Here is a 15,805-nt window from a genome sequence, read left to right as displayed (position 1 = left end):
GCTGTTGAGCAAGCGCGCCCCCGCCACCTTATGTGACGGGGGGGTAAGTACAGCCGTTATTAAAACTGAACTTTACACCACATAGTGGTCTGCAGAGCTGACGCTCACTCTACTGAACTCTCCGCCACATAGTGGTCTGCAGAGCTGATGCTCACTCTATTGTACTCTCCGCCACATAGTGGTCTGCAGAGCTGACGCTCATCTTCGGACATCTCCTCTACAGTTGTCTTCAGAGCTGACGCTCATTCTCCTGAACTTTACACCACATAGTGATCTGCAGAGCTGACGCTCACTCTACTGAACTCTCCGCCACATAGTGGTCTGCAGAGCTGACGCTCATCCCCAGACATCTCCTCTACATTTGTCTTCAGAGCTGACGCTCATTCTCCTGAACTTTACACCACATAGTGGTCTGCAGAGTTACACCGATCTGCATCATCTTCATTACCATCACTTATTGTATTGACCGCCCTTCCTACGGTACTACTGCCTGTAGTCTTCCCAGGGACTTCCGTACAGTGCTCTAGTAGGGTCCGCGACCTGTGAGGTAGACGCAGCCAAGCCCATACCGCTTCGCGGCGGTTCCTGGTGAACACCGTCTCCTCGTTAGACTCCGCGCTGTCACTCACTGGACTGTGAGTGCCATTTCCTGTGTGTTCAGGAACCGTGGCCGTCCGCCATCCTGAGGGTCTGCGCATGTGCAGCCCTTATCAAACCTTCAGTTCCTGTTGCTTTTAATTGATTGGATGATCAGGCAACCCTCCCTATTTAAACCACCTGTGATCATTACCTGGTTGCCTGATCTTGGAGTCTCATTCCCCATGAGCCTCTGAAGGTGTTCCTGTGTTCCTCGTGTATTCAGCTCCTGTTGATTCCTGTTTACTGCTATTGTGGTTTCCAGACCACTTTAACTCTCCTGTGTTCATCGTGCCTGCACTCAGCTGATTCCTATCTGCTATTACTACCGGACTCCTGTTCATTTCAACTCTCCTGTGTTCATCGTGCCTCCACTCAGCTGATTCCTATCCGCTGCCTCCGTTACTACTACTACAGAGTTCCTGATCGTCTCAACTCTCCTGGGTTTATCGTGTCAGCTCTCCGCTGCCTCCGTTACTACTACAGAGTTCCTGATCGTCTCAACGCTCCTGTGTTTATCGTGTCAGCTCTCCGCTGCCTCCGTTACTACTACAGGGTTCCAGAACGCCTCTACTCTCCCGTGTTCAGCGTGCCTTCTCTCCGCTGCCTCCACCACTACTACTGGATACCAGACAGCCTCAACTCTCCCGTGTTCTTCATGTTTCCAGTTCCACTTACTACTGCTTCCTGAGTATTGCTTCGTTGATTCTGGATTACCTGCCGTGCGCTGCACCAACCTGATTACCGCTTCCACCCTCCAGTGGTCTCTCCTCCTGCCGGCCTTCAGCCGTTCAGGTATCCCTGCACGTCTCTCTGACAGCCTGCTCTCCTGAACCGCGGTATGCATACTTTCCATTGACTTTGCTTTTGTATTGCATATCCATCTGGACTGAGTTGTGTTCTCCTCCGGAGCCTCCTATCCACTGAAGCTATTGTTACCATTGACTTTGTTTCCTATTGCCTGGATAGCTATTGTGACTTTTGTATACTTCAAGCAGTGCTTGTCAGTTATCGTTGTATTGTGGATATCATCGTGGGATCAAGTTCTGTGTGCCCCGTGTATACTCTGCTTTACATTCATCTCCTCGTGCCCCTCCTCACATATATATAGCAGTGGTACAACTTGCTGACGCAGACCACTGACTCCTGTTCCCTGTGACACCAGTTTCAAGTATCCTCTCACATAAGCAGTGATACAACTTGCTATACGCAGACCACTGACTTCCCCGTTACCTACTTTCACCTGGATTCCATTCCTTCACTATAGACAGCGGTACAACTTGCTATATGCAGACCGCTGACTCTCACTACCTCCTCGCTACTCCTGGACATTCCTCCTCACTATAGCAGTGGTACAACTTGCTATACGCAGACCACTGACTTTCCTCACGTTCCCTTGTCTATCTGGTTCCTCGTGTACATTCATCTACTCATTACCAGTTGCTGCTAGTCATAGACTTTCCTCGAGCATTCTCTCACCATCTGCTGTTTCTCCTGTTCCGTTGTCACCCTGCTACCAGAGAACCATAGTACCAACTATATTACTCTGGTAAGTCCATCATCTGGTGATATCTTGGGCAAAGACTCCTAGTGCCCGTGACACGCGCCCTGTTGGAGTAGTGCCAAACTGTGCAAATCTCTTGGGTTCGCTACATCTGCCGAGATTCCTCGTAAGAACCGTGACAGTAAGAACAGGCCATAAACGTTGTCATTAATATGACGGAACCTAACGTGGAACCCTCTGCTAAGGACATGCTTCAGCACTTGCTCAACCGGGTAGAGCAACAAGATGCGATGCAACGACAGCTATTACAAGGCTTCCAGAGTCTTGCGGCTCATTTTGACTCACTACAAGCATCACCTCCTGTTCAAGCAGCTAGTCCGCCGGCACCTGTTCCTGCAGCTGCTTCCACTTCAACTCTTCGAATTCCAATTCCTTCCAAATTCGATGGAGATCCTGCAACTTGGCGAGGTTTCTTGAACCAGTGTTCAATAGAATTTGAACTTCAACCACAGAATTTCCCAACCCAGCGCTTTAAAGTGGCATACCTGATATCCTTACTTTCCGGTCAAGCCTTAGCTTGGGCCTCACCCCTCTGGGAGCTGGATGACTCAATCCTGGCCGACAGTGCTGCCTTCATTACTGCTTTTCGCAGAATATTTGACGAACCAGGAAGAGTCACCTCAGCAGCATCTAGCATTCTCCGCCTGCGTCAAGGTTCCCGCTCAGTGGCTCAGTATGTTATTCAGTTTCAAACTTTGTCGTCAGAATTACGTTGGAAGAACGAAGCGTTGGTAGCGACTTTCTGGCAGGGCCTATCTGACAAAATCAAGGATGCGTTGGCCTCCCAAGATCTTCCCACTACATTAGATGCCATGATCTCACTATGTAACGGCGTGGATCTACATTTCCGCGAACGATCTTCAGAGAAGGATTTCTCCTGGGGCAGTTGTGCCAGACTCGCGCCTCGCTTTACTCATCCGGTGACAATGGAAGAGCCCATGCAAATTGGGCGCTCTCGATTAACTCCAGAGGAACGTGATAGAAGACTAAGGAATAAATTGTGCCTTTATTGTGCGGATCCAGATCATCTATTGAATGCCTGTCCTAAGAGGTCGGGAAATGCAAGACCCTAACCTGCTCCGGAGAGGTCAGATTAGGGCTTTCTAAAACCTCTCCCTCCTTCGGTATCCATAATGTCTGCTCCTTCCCTATTATTCTTCACGACCCGTGTGGTCCCGTTCACACTTCTGCTATGTTGGATTCTGGAGCAGCCGGGAATTTTATCTCTTTCTCTTTAATTTCGCAGGTTTCTATACCAATGGTACCGCTGGAAATTCCGGTCTCTATTACGGCTATTGACGGCTCCTGTATAGCCAATGGTACTGTGAAAACCCGGACTGAACCCATCGTCCTCCAAATAGGAGCCTTACATTGGGAAGTCATTACCTTCCACGTGCTACCATCTACTACTACTCCCGTCATCCTGGGCCTACCATGGCTCTAGCAGCACTCCCCTCAACTTGACTGGTCCACCTTGCAGATTCTGTCCTGGGGTTCTACTTGTTTCCGGGAATGTTTGACTCGTGTCCAACCCCTTGGCTCCATTTCCACTACTCCTAATACCACAGTCTCCGTTTTGCCCAAGCAATATCATTCCTTTTTAGATGTATTTGACAAGGTTCACTCTGAGCATCTGCCGCCTCATTGCCCGTGGGACTGTCCTATCGAACTACAGTTGGGTAAAATACCTCCTCGGGGTCGAGTGTATCCCCTCTCCATACCCGAGACCTCTTCCATGTCAGAATATGTTAAAGAAAACCTATCCCGAGGCTTTATCAGACCCTCCTCATCACGGGCAGGAGCGGGGTTTTTCTTTGTTAAAAAAAAGGATGGATCGTTAAGACCTTGCATTGATTATCGTGGGTTAAATGCTATTACGGTCAAAAACCGATACCCCATTCCGCTCATCACCGAACTGTTTGATCGCATCAAGGGAGCAAAGATCTTCACCAAATTAGACCTACGGGGCGCATATAATCTCATTAGGATTAGGGCAGGAGACGAATGGAAGACGGCCTTTAATACCCGTGATGGGCATTACGAATATCTTGTAATGCCCTTTGGTCTGTGCAACGCCCCGGCCGTCTTTCAGAGTTTTATCAATGAGATATTTAGAGATCTACTTTACCTCTGTGTCGTGGTGTATCTAGACGATATTCTGGTGTTCTCTCCTGACATCACCTCCCACTGTAGGCATGTGAAGGAGGTTCTTTCCAGATTACGACACCATCAACTCTTTTGCAAACTGGAGAAGTGCCTCTTCGAGCTCACTCAGATGCCATTCCTGGGCTACATCGTATCCGGTTCCGGGCTACAAATGGACCCAGACAAAGTCAAAGCAATTTTAGAATGGCCTCTTCCCATTGGGCTGAAACCTATTCAGCGATTCCTTGGTTTAGCCAACTACTACAGGCGCTTCATCCAGGGTTACTCCACCATTATGGCACCCTGTCACTCACCGGACTGTGAGTGACATTTCCCGTGTGTTCAGGAACCGTGGCCGTCCGCCATCCTGAGGGTCTGCGCATGTGCAGCCCTTATCAAACCTTCAGTACCTGTTGCTTTTAATTGATAGGATGATCAGGCAACCCTCCCTATTTAAACCATCTGTGATCATTACCTGGTTGCCTGATCTTGGAGTCTCATTCCCCATGAGCCTCTGAAGGTGTTCCTGTGTTCCTCGTGTATTCAGCTCCTGCTGATTCCTGTTTACTGCTATTGTGGTTTCCAGACCACTTCAACTCTCCTGTGTTTCTCGTGCCTGCACTCAGCTGATTCCTATCTGCTATTACTACCGGACTCCTGTTCGTTTCAACTCTCCTGTGTTCATCGTGCCTGCACTCAGCTGATTCCTATCCGCTGCCTCCGTTACTACTACAGAGTTCCTGATCATCTCAACTCTCCTGGGTTTATCGTGTCAGCTCTCCGCTGCCTCCGTTACTACTACAGAGTTCCTGATCGCCTCAACGCTCCTGTGTTTATCGTGTCAGCTCTCCGCTGCCTCCGTTACTACTACAGGGTTCCAGACCGCCTCTACTCTCCCGTGTTCAGCGTGCCTTCTCTCCGCTGCCTCCACCACTACTACTGGATACCAGACAGCCTCAACTCTCCCGTGTTCTTCATGTTTCCAGTTCCACTTACTACTGCTTCCTGAGTATTGCTTCGTTGATTCTGGATTACCTGCCGTGCGCTGCACCAACCTGATTACCGCTTCCACCCTCCAGTGGTCTCTCCTCCTGCCGGCCTTCAGCCGTTCAGGTATCCCTGCACGTCTCTCTGACAGCCTGCTCTCCTGAACCGCGGTATGCATACTTTCCATTGACTTTGCTTTTGTATTGCATATCCATCTGGACTGAGTTGTGTTCTCCTCCGGAGCCTCCTATCCACTGAAGCTATTGTTACCATTGACTTTGTTTCCTATTGCCTGGATAGCTATTGTGACTTTTGTATACTTCAAGCAGTGCTTGTCAGTTATCGTTGTATTGTGGATATCATCGTGGGATCAAGTTCTGTGTGCCCCGTGTATACTCTGCTTTACATTCATCTCCTCGTGCCCCTCCTCACATATATATAGCAGTGGTACAACTTGCTGACCCAGACCACTGACTCCTATTCCCTGTGACACCAGTTTCAAGTATCCTCTCACATAAGCAGTGGTACAACTTGCTATACGCAGACCACTGACTTCCCCGTTACCTACCTTCACCTGGATTCCATTCCTTCACTATAGACAGCGGTACAACTTGCTATACGCAGACCGCTGACTCTCACTACCTCCTCGCTACTCCTGGACATTCCTCCTCACTATAGCAGTGGTACAACTTGCTATATGCAGACCACTGACTTCCCTCACGTTTCCTTGTCCATCTGGTTCCTCGTGTACATTCATCTACTCATTACCAGTTGCTGCTAGTCATAGACTTTCCTCGAGCATTCTCTCACCATCTGCTGTTTCTCCTGTTCCGTTGCCACCCTGCTACCAGAGAACCATAGTACCAACTATATTACTCTGGTAAGTCCATCATCTGGTGATATCCTGGGCAAAGACTCATAGTGCCCGTGACAGTAAGATCAGGCCATGACAGACCCAGGTGCGGAACCTACAGCTAAAGAGATGCTGCAGTATCTGGTTACCCGTATTGAACAACAGGATGTTCGCCAACAACATTTGCTGCAATGTTACCAGGCGTTAGCCTCCCAAAGAACTTCTATGCAAAATATCACAGCTACTGTTGATGCTCCTGTGCCTTCCTCCGTTTCCCCAGTGCCATCCCAGGTGTCTACTGCTTCCACGCTTCACCTGCCTACTCCGTCAAAATATGATGGAGACCCCAAAACATGCAGGGGTTTTCTAAATCAATGCTCAGTTCATTTTGAGCTCCAACCTCACAATTTCTCTACTCATCGTTCCAGAGTGGCCTATCTCATTTCCTTGTTTTCCGGACAAGCTCTCGCATGGGCTTCCCCTCTGTGGGAAAGAAATGATCCATTATTACAGGATAGTGCCAAATTTATTTCCACGTTTCGAAGTGTATTTGATGAACCTGGTCGTGTTATTTCCGCTGCGTCCAGCATCCTCTGTCTACGTCAAGGTTCTCGTACTGTAGGCCAGTACGTCATTCAATTTCGGATATTAGCCTCTGAACTTCAGTGGAACACTGAAGCGTTAATTGCCGCCTTCTGGCAGGGGCTTTCTGATAAAATTAAAGATGCACTGACTACTCAAGAATTACCTACTTCTCTAGAAGATTTGATTTCTCTTTGCCACGGTGTAGACATGAGATTTCGTGAAAGAGAGTCTGAAAAAACAACTTCATTTAAAGCACCTCTTCGCTCAAGTCCTCAAGTTTGCCCAGTTTCATCTCCGGTGATACCCATGGAGATAGGTCGCTCCAAATTAACTTCAGAGGAGAGGGACCGAAGAGTAAAAAATAGACTTTGTATCTATTGTGCTGATTCTACTCATATGCTCAATTCATGCCCTAAAAAATCGGGAAATGCCAGGCCCTAACCAGTTCTGGAGAGGTGAAGTTAGGGTCCCTGGAATCCTCTCCATGTTCTACGAAAATAAAAGTTTGCGCTTTTGATGTTACGGTTTCCTTTGCTACCAAATCGTTTAAGTCCCAAGCACTTATTGACTCTGGAGCTGCAGGAAATTTTATTTCTAAATCCCTCGTGAATCAATGGTCCCTACCAGTGATTACTTTGAAAATACCTATTACTGTGACTGCTATCGATGGATCACGCATTATTAATGGTCTCATCACCCAGAGTACGTCTCCAGTAACCCTTCAAATTGGTGTATTACACCAGGAAGAAATTTCATTTTTAATTCTTCCTGTTACTACCAGTCCTATTGTATTAGGCCTTCCATGGCTTCAACGTCACTCTCCTCAGATTGACTGGCACACTCCTACAGTTACATCTTGGGGGCCTGAATGTCATCATCGTTGCCTCTCTCAAGTCGTTCCTCTCAAAATACAGCAATCCTCCATTTCACCTTGTTCACTGGGACTTCCTCCTCAGTATGCTTCTTTTGCCGATGTATTTGATAAAACTCAGTCTGAACGTCTTCCTCCTCATCGTTCGTGGGACTGTCCGATTGATCTTCAACCTGGCAAGACTCCTCCCAGGGGATGTGTGTATCCACTTTCGTTACCTGAAACTCAAGCTACATCTGAATACATCCAAGAGAATCTCCAGCGAGGATTTATTCGACCTTCTACCTCTCCCGCTGGAGCAGGGTTTTTCTTCGTAAAAAAGAAGGATGGGTCACTACGCCCCTGCATAGATTTCCGTGGACTTAACGCCATAACTATCAAAAATCGGTATCCCATTCCATTAATTACTGAGTTATTTGATCGTATCAAGGGAGCCCGGATCTTTACCAAGTTGGATCTTCGTGGTGCCTACAATTTAATTCGAATCAGGTCCGGTGACGAATGGAAGACAGCTTTCAACACCAGAGACGGGCATTATGAATATTTAGTAATGCCCTTCGGGTTATGTAATGCCCCTGCTGTTTTCCAGGGTTTCATTAATGAGATCTTCCGGGACTTGTTATATATTTGTGTCGTCGTCTATCTGGACGACATATTGATCTTTTCGCAGGACCTGCCTTCTCATCATCAACATGTGGCAGAGGTCCTTTCCAGACTCCGGAAAAATTCATTATTCTGCAAGTTAGAAAAATGTTCATTCGAGTTGCCCCAGATTCCATTTCTGGGATATATTGTATCCGGAGTTGGTCTTCAGATAGATCCAGAAATGGTGAATGCTGTGTTACATTGGCCTCAGCCAACTACTCTTTGTGCAATTCAGCGTTTTTTAGGTTTTGCCAATTACTATAGACGCTTCATTCAAGATTTTTCCTCGATTGCATCTCCTATTGTGGCCCTAACTCGTAAAGGGGCCAATACTAAACAATGGTCCTCTGAGGCTCTTCAAGCCTTCCAGTTTCTCAAAGAGTCCTTCTCCTCTGCTCCTGTTCTTCGACAGCCTGATGTGACGCTTGCCTTCTTCCTAGAGGTAGATGCCTCTGATGTTGGTTTAGGAGCCATTCTCTCCCAAAGATCGGAGCAACAAAAATTCCACCCTTGTGCCTTTTACTCTCTGGGTCTTCTGCCTGCGGAGAAGAATTATACCATCGGGGACAAGGAGTTGCTGGCTATAAAAGTAGCATTAGAGGAATGGAGATATTTGTTGGAGGGAGGTCGTCATCCTGTGACAATTTTTACTGATCATAAAAATTTGTCATATTTACAGTCTGCTCAATGTTTGAATCCTCGTCAAGCAAGATGGTCTCTTTTCTTTTCTCGTTTTGAACTAATCATAACCTTCAAACCAGCTGCAAAAAATAAAAAAGCAGACGCCCTATCTCGAGCATTTGTGACGTCCTCAGACGTTGAAGATGGTCCCACCCACTCTATATTAGACCCTAAAATTTGTTTCTCTGGCTGCTCCTTCCACTAAGGTGCTACCAATTGGGAGAACCCTCGTGCCTCCTGCTCTTAGGAAGAAAATCCTTTCGTGGTTTCACTCTTCTCGTTTTTCTGGACACTCTGGTGAACGCAAGACCTTTGAAATTCTTTCTCGAAGTTACTGGTGGCCTTCTATGAGGAAAGATGTCAAAGATTTTGTGGCTGCATGTGATTTGTGTTCCCAGTTTAAGACTCCCCGCAGAACTCCAGTGGGTTTGCTTCAACCACTACCCATTCCTTCCAAGCCCTGGACCCATATTAGTATGGACTTTGTTACTGATCTTCCTCCTAGTAAAAACTGTAATACTATTTGGGTAGTGGTGGACAGATTTTCGAAGATGGCACATTTCGTTCCTTTGACCGGTTTACCTTCTTCATCTACTCTGGCTGATTATTTCTTTAAAGAAATCTTCCGTATTCATGGATGTCCTTCCGAGATTGTTTCAGATAGAGGAGTACAATTCGTTTCCAGATTCTGGCGGGCCCTCTGTAAGACCTTGGGTATCCGATTATCACTCTCATCCTCCTACCATCCTCAATCTAACGGACAAACCGAAAGGGTCAATCAAGATCTTGAGACTTTTATAAGGATGTTCTCTTCAGCCAACCAAGACAACTGGGTAGAGTTGCTTCCATGGGCTGAATTCGCTCATAACAACATGTATCATGAGTCATCTTCTAAAACTCCATTCTTTGTGGTTTACGGTCACCATCCGTCTTTTCCGGAATTTCCTGCCCTCCCTCCCACCCAAGTTCCTGCTGTAGAGACTGTTTGTCAGACCTTCAAAAATATTTGGTCTCAGGTCAAAACCTGTTTAAAGAAAATATCTGCCAGATATAAGTCTTTTGCAGATAAAAAGAGACGGGCTATTCCACCACTGAAAATCGGAGATCGTGTTTGGTTATCAACCAAAAATATTCGTTTGAAGGTTCCATCTATGAAGTTCGCTCCTCGTTTTATTGGTCCGTATAGGATCATTCAAGTGATAAATCCAGTTTGTTTTAAACTTCTACTACCTAAGAACCTTCGTATTTCCAATGCCTTCCATGTGTCTTTGCTCATACCTCTTATCAACCGTTTCTCGGTCCCTCCTTCAGCACCTCGGCCAGTTCAAATTCATCAAGAGGAGGACTTTGAGGTTACTCACATATTGGATGCAAAAAATTTGCGAGGAGTTCTTCGTTTCCTCGTTCATTGGAAGGGCTTTGGTCCTGAGGAGCGGTCATGGATCAAAGCAGAAGATCTCAACGCTCCAGCTCTTCTTAAGAAGTTTTATTCCAAGTTTCCGGACAAACCCGGTTCCAGGTGTTCTGTGCCCACCTTTAAAAGGGGGGGGTACTGTCACTCACCGGACTGTGAGTGCCATTTCCCGTGTGTTCAGGAACCATGGCCGTCCGTCATCCTGAGGGTCTGCGCATGTGCAGCCCTTATCAAACCTTCAGTACCTGTTGCTTTTATTTGATTGGATGATCAGGCAACCCTCCCTATTTAAACCATCTGTGGTCATTACCTGGTTGCCTGATCTTGGAGTCTCATTCCCCATGAGCCTCTGAAGGTGTTCCTGTGTTCCTCGTGTATTCAGCTCCTGCTGATTCCTGTTTACTGCTATTGTGGTTTCCAGACCACTTCAACTCTCCTGTGTTCCTCGTGCCTGCACTCAGCTGATTCCTATCTGCTATTACTACCGGACTCCTGTTCGTTTCAACTCTCCTGTGTTCATCGTGCCTGCACTCAGCTGATTCCTATCCGCTGCCTCCGTTACTACTACAGAGTTCCTGATCGTCTCAACTCTCCTGGGTTTATCGTGTCAGCTCTCCGCTGCCTCCGTTACTACTACAGAGTTCCTGATCGTCTCAACGCTCCTGTGTTTATCGTGTCAGCTCTCCGCTGCCTCCGTTACTACTACAGGGTTCCAGACCGCCTCTACTCTCCCGTGTTCAGCGTGCCTTCTCTCCGCTGCCTCCACCACTACTACTGGATACCAGACAGCCTCAACTCTCCCGTGTTCTTCATGTTTCCAGTTCCACTTACTACTGCTTCCTGAGTATTGCTTTGTTGATTCTGGATTACCTGCCGTGCGCTGCACCAACCTGATTACCGCTTCCACCCTCCAGTGGTCTCTCCTCCTGCCGGCCTTTAGCCGTTCAGGTATCCCTACACGTCTCTCTGACAGCCTGCTCTCCTGAACCGCGGTATGCATACTTTCCATTGACTTTGCTTTTGTATTGCATATCCATCTGGACTGAGTTGTGTTCTCCTCTGGAGCCTCCTATCCACTGAAGCTATTGTTACCATTGACTTTGTTTCCTATTGCCTGGATAGCTATTGTGACTTTGTATACTTCTAGCAGTGCTTGTCAGTTATCTTTGTATTGTGGATATCATCGTGGGATCAAGTTCTGTGTGCCCCGTGTATACTCTGCTTTACATTCATCTCCTCGTGCCCCTCCTCACATATATATAGCAGTGGTACAACTTGCTGACGCAGACCACTGACTCCTGTTCCCTGTGACACCAGTTTCAAGTATCCTCTCACATAAGCAGTGGTACAACTTGCTATACGCAGACCACTGACTTCCCCGTTACCTACCTTCACCTGGATTCCATTCCTTCACTATAGACAGTGGTACAACTTGCTATACGCAGACCGCTGACTCTCACTACCTCCTCGCTACTCCTGGACATTCCTCCTCACTATAGCAGTGGTACAACTTGCTATACGCAAACCACTGACTTCCCTCACGTTTCCTTGTCCATCTGGTTCCTCGTGTACATTCATCTACTCATTACCAGTTGCTGCTAGTCATAGACTTTCCTCGAGCATTCTCTCACCATCTGCTGTTTCTCCTGTTCCGTTGTCACCCTGCTACCAGAGAACCATAGTACCAACTATATTACTCTGGTAAGTCCATCATTTGGTGATATCCTGGGCAAAGACTCCTAGTGCCCGTGACACACCCATTGTGGCTCTAACTCGAAAAGGTTCCAACCCTAAGTCCTGGTCTTCAGCTGCTGTCGAGGCCTTTGAGTTTTTGAAAAAAGCTTTTATCTCTGCACCTATCCTCACACAACCAGATGTCTCATCCCCGTTCTGGAGATTGATGCCTCCATTGTGGGCATCAGGGCCATCCTTTCACAGAAATCTCCCTTGGCCCAATTCCATCCGTGTGCCCTTTTCTCTAGAAAATTCCTCCCTGCTGAGAAGAACTACACCATAGGGGATAAGGAGTTGTTGGCAATCAAAGCAGCATTAGCGGAATGGCGATATCTCCTCGAGGGAGCACTGCATCCAGTGACTATCTTCACGGATCACAAAAACTTACTTTACCTCCAAACCGCCCAATGCTTGAATCCCAGACAAGCACGCTGGTCATTATTCTTTTCTCGCTTCGAACTTCGCATTACTTTCAAACCTAGCATTAGGAATAAGAGGGCCCACGCTCTTTCTCATGCATTTTCTACTCTTGAAGTCACGGAGGAAGATCCTGTTCATCCCATTCTGGACCCAAAATGTCTAGTTTCAGCAACTCAGCTTAAAGTCTCTAAACCCCCACCGGGCAGAAGCCTGGTCTCCCCTAATCTTCGCCACAAACTGCTGAGACATTATCACTCCACCATCTTCGCTGGACATACCGGCGTCCGCAAGACCATTGAATTGATCTCCAGGAACTATTGGTGGCCCAGTCTTCATACTGACGTAAGGGACTTCGTCTCCTCCTGTAATGTTTGTTCTCAGAATAAATCCACACATCAGTCGCCTGCGGGCTTACTACTTCCATTGCCCATACCTCATGAACCATGGACCCATATAAGTATGGATTTTATCACCGATCTCCCACCTAGTAGAAATTGCACTGTTATATGGGTTGTAGTGGATCGATTTTCTAAAATGGCACATTTCACGGCAATTCCGGGTCTTCCATCCTCTCCAGTCCTGGTATCCCATTTTGTCAGGGAGTAATTCCGCCTACATGGCTGTCTGCTCAACATAGTGTCCGATCGAGGTGTCCAATTCGTTTCCAAGTTCTAAAGGTCCCACTGCAAATTATTGGGTATCAAACTGAGTTTATCATCTGGATATCATCCTCAATCCAATAGACAGACCGAAAGAGTGAACCAGTATTTGGAGACTTACCTCAGAATGTTCTCTTCTGCCAACCAGGATAACTGGGTTGATCTTCTACCTTGGGCGGAATTTGTCCACAACAATGCCTTCCATGAGTCCTCTTCTAAATCTCCTTTCTTGGTGGTCTATGGACATCATCCGTCCCTTCCTGAATTTTCACCTCTCCCACCCACCCAGGTGCCTGCAGCCAATTCTCTATATAACAAATTCCTCACCATTTGGAGACAAGTAAGGTCTTGCCTTAAGAAAATTTCTACACGCTACAAACTGGCCGCAGATAGGAAACGTAGATTTCTTCCCATCTTCAAGGTTGGTGATAGAGTGTGGCTCTCCACCAAGAACATACATCTCAGAGTTCCCTGTATGAAATTGGCCCCGCGATTTATTGGCCCATACAGCATCTCTGGAGTCATTAACCCAGTCTGCTTTAAATTACGATTACCAGCATCGCTTCGTATTGTTAACTCTTACCATGTGTTGTTATTAAAACCTCTGAGGATTAATCGGTTTACTTCTGTAGCTCCTTCCACCACTCCTGGAGTCCATCAAGAGGAGGAGTTCGAACTCAAACAAATCTTGGACTCAAAAAGTTGTAAAGGCGGCCTAAAATACCTGGTTGAGTGGAAGGGCTTCTGTCCCGAAGAACGCTCTTGGGTTCGTGCCTCCGACATCCATGCTCCCTACCTGCTGGATAGATTCCACAAGAAGTTTCCCTTGAAACCTTGCAGTAGACGTACGGTGCCCGTCTTTAAAGGGGGGGTACTATCGCGCGCCGGGTGCAGGCAGCGCACCCGACAGACTCATCTAGCTCCGGCGCTCCGCTTCCCGCTGGGTGCCGCCATCTTGGATCTGGGTCTGCGCATGCGGTGACACTAATCTCACTGCCTTCAGCTGATTGGTCCTTCTCCTTGGCAGCAACTTTAAAAGGCACCTCCTCCCTATCTTCAGTGCCTGTTCTTTGAGTCACCTCCTGGTGATAGAAGTGGCTTCCTGTTACCTCCCAGCTATTTACATCCTTTCTGGACTGCAGAGCTAATGCTCATCTCAGGACAACTACTCTACTTTTGTCTGCAGAGCTGACGCTCATTCTCCTGAACTTTACACCACAAAGTAGTCTGCAGAGCTGACGCTCACTCTACTGAACTCTTCGCCACATAGTGGTCTGCAGAGCTGACGCTCATCTCCGGACATCTCCTCTACATTTGTCTTCAGAGCTGACGCTCATTCTCCTGAACTTTACACCACATAGTAGTCTGCAGAGCTGACGCTCACTCTATTGTACTCTCCGCCACATAGTGGTCTGCAGAGCTGACGCTCATCTCCGGACATCTCCTCTACATTTGTCTTGAGAGCTGACGCTCATTCTCCTGAACTTTACACCACATAGTGGTCTGCAGAGCTGACGCTCACTCTACTGAACTCTCCGCCACATAGTGGTCTGCAGAGCTGACGCTCACTCTATTGTACTCTCCGCCACATAGTGGTCTGCAGAGCTGACGCTCATCTCCGGACATCTCCTCTACATTTGTCTTCAGAGCTGACGCTCATTCTCCTGAACTTTACACCACATAGTGGTCTGCAGAGCTGACGCTCACTCTACTGAACTCTCCGCCACATAGTGGTCTGCAGAGCTGACGCTCATCTCCGGACATCTCCTCTACATTTGTCTTCAGAGCTGACGCTCATTCTCCTGAAATTTACACCACATAGTGGTCTTCAGAGTTACACCGATCTGCATCATCTTCATTACCATCACTTATTGTATTGACCGCCCTTCCTACGGTACTACTGCCTGTAGTCTTCCCAGGGACTTCCGTACAGTGCTCTAGTAGGGACCGCGACCTGCGAGGTAGACGCGGCTAAGCCCATACCGCTTTGCGGCGGTTCCTGGTGAACACCGTCTCCTCGTTAGACTCCGCACCCTGTTGGAGTAGTGCCAAACTGTGCAAATCTCTTGGGTTCGCTACATCTGCCGAGTTTCCTCGTAAGAACCGTGACAACTGGTATATACAACATAGGTGAGGACCCACATCACAGAGAGGTAGCTGTAGGAGTATTAATGGATGGCCTTAGAGAAAATTTAAAGACAAGAGTACAGATCACATTACCTAATTGGAGAGGCATCACAGTAGATTCTCTTAGGGAGTCTGCTGTGGAGCATGACAAAAACCTCTTAAGAAAAAAGGAAGAGAAAAGTGATAGGATAATGACGGTAAGTATACATGCTTTAGAGGGAGTGCATACATGACCACCAGCATACAACCCACCTAATAAGAAATATAGAGAAATCAGGTGTTACAAGTGTAATAAAGAAGGCCATTTCGCAAGAGATTGTAAAAAAGAAAGACAGTATACACATAAGGGTGGGTCACGTAGATATCTTCCAAAGGGGAATTTTCATAGAGTAGAAGACTCACATCTGCCCGCGCATATTATAGCAGCAAATGCTGCGCGGGAAAGCGATAGTCAGCGCTAGGGGTCAGGTCATACCTGTAGTCT

This window comes from Mixophyes fleayi, chromosome 3, assembly GCF_038048845.1.
Source record: "Mixophyes fleayi isolate aMixFle1 chromosome 3, aMixFle1.hap1, whole genome shotgun sequence".
Taxonomy (NCBI): Eukaryota; Metazoa; Chordata; class Amphibia; order Anura; family Limnodynastidae; genus Mixophyes; species Mixophyes fleayi.
Note: the sequence above shows the minus strand (reverse complement) of the source record.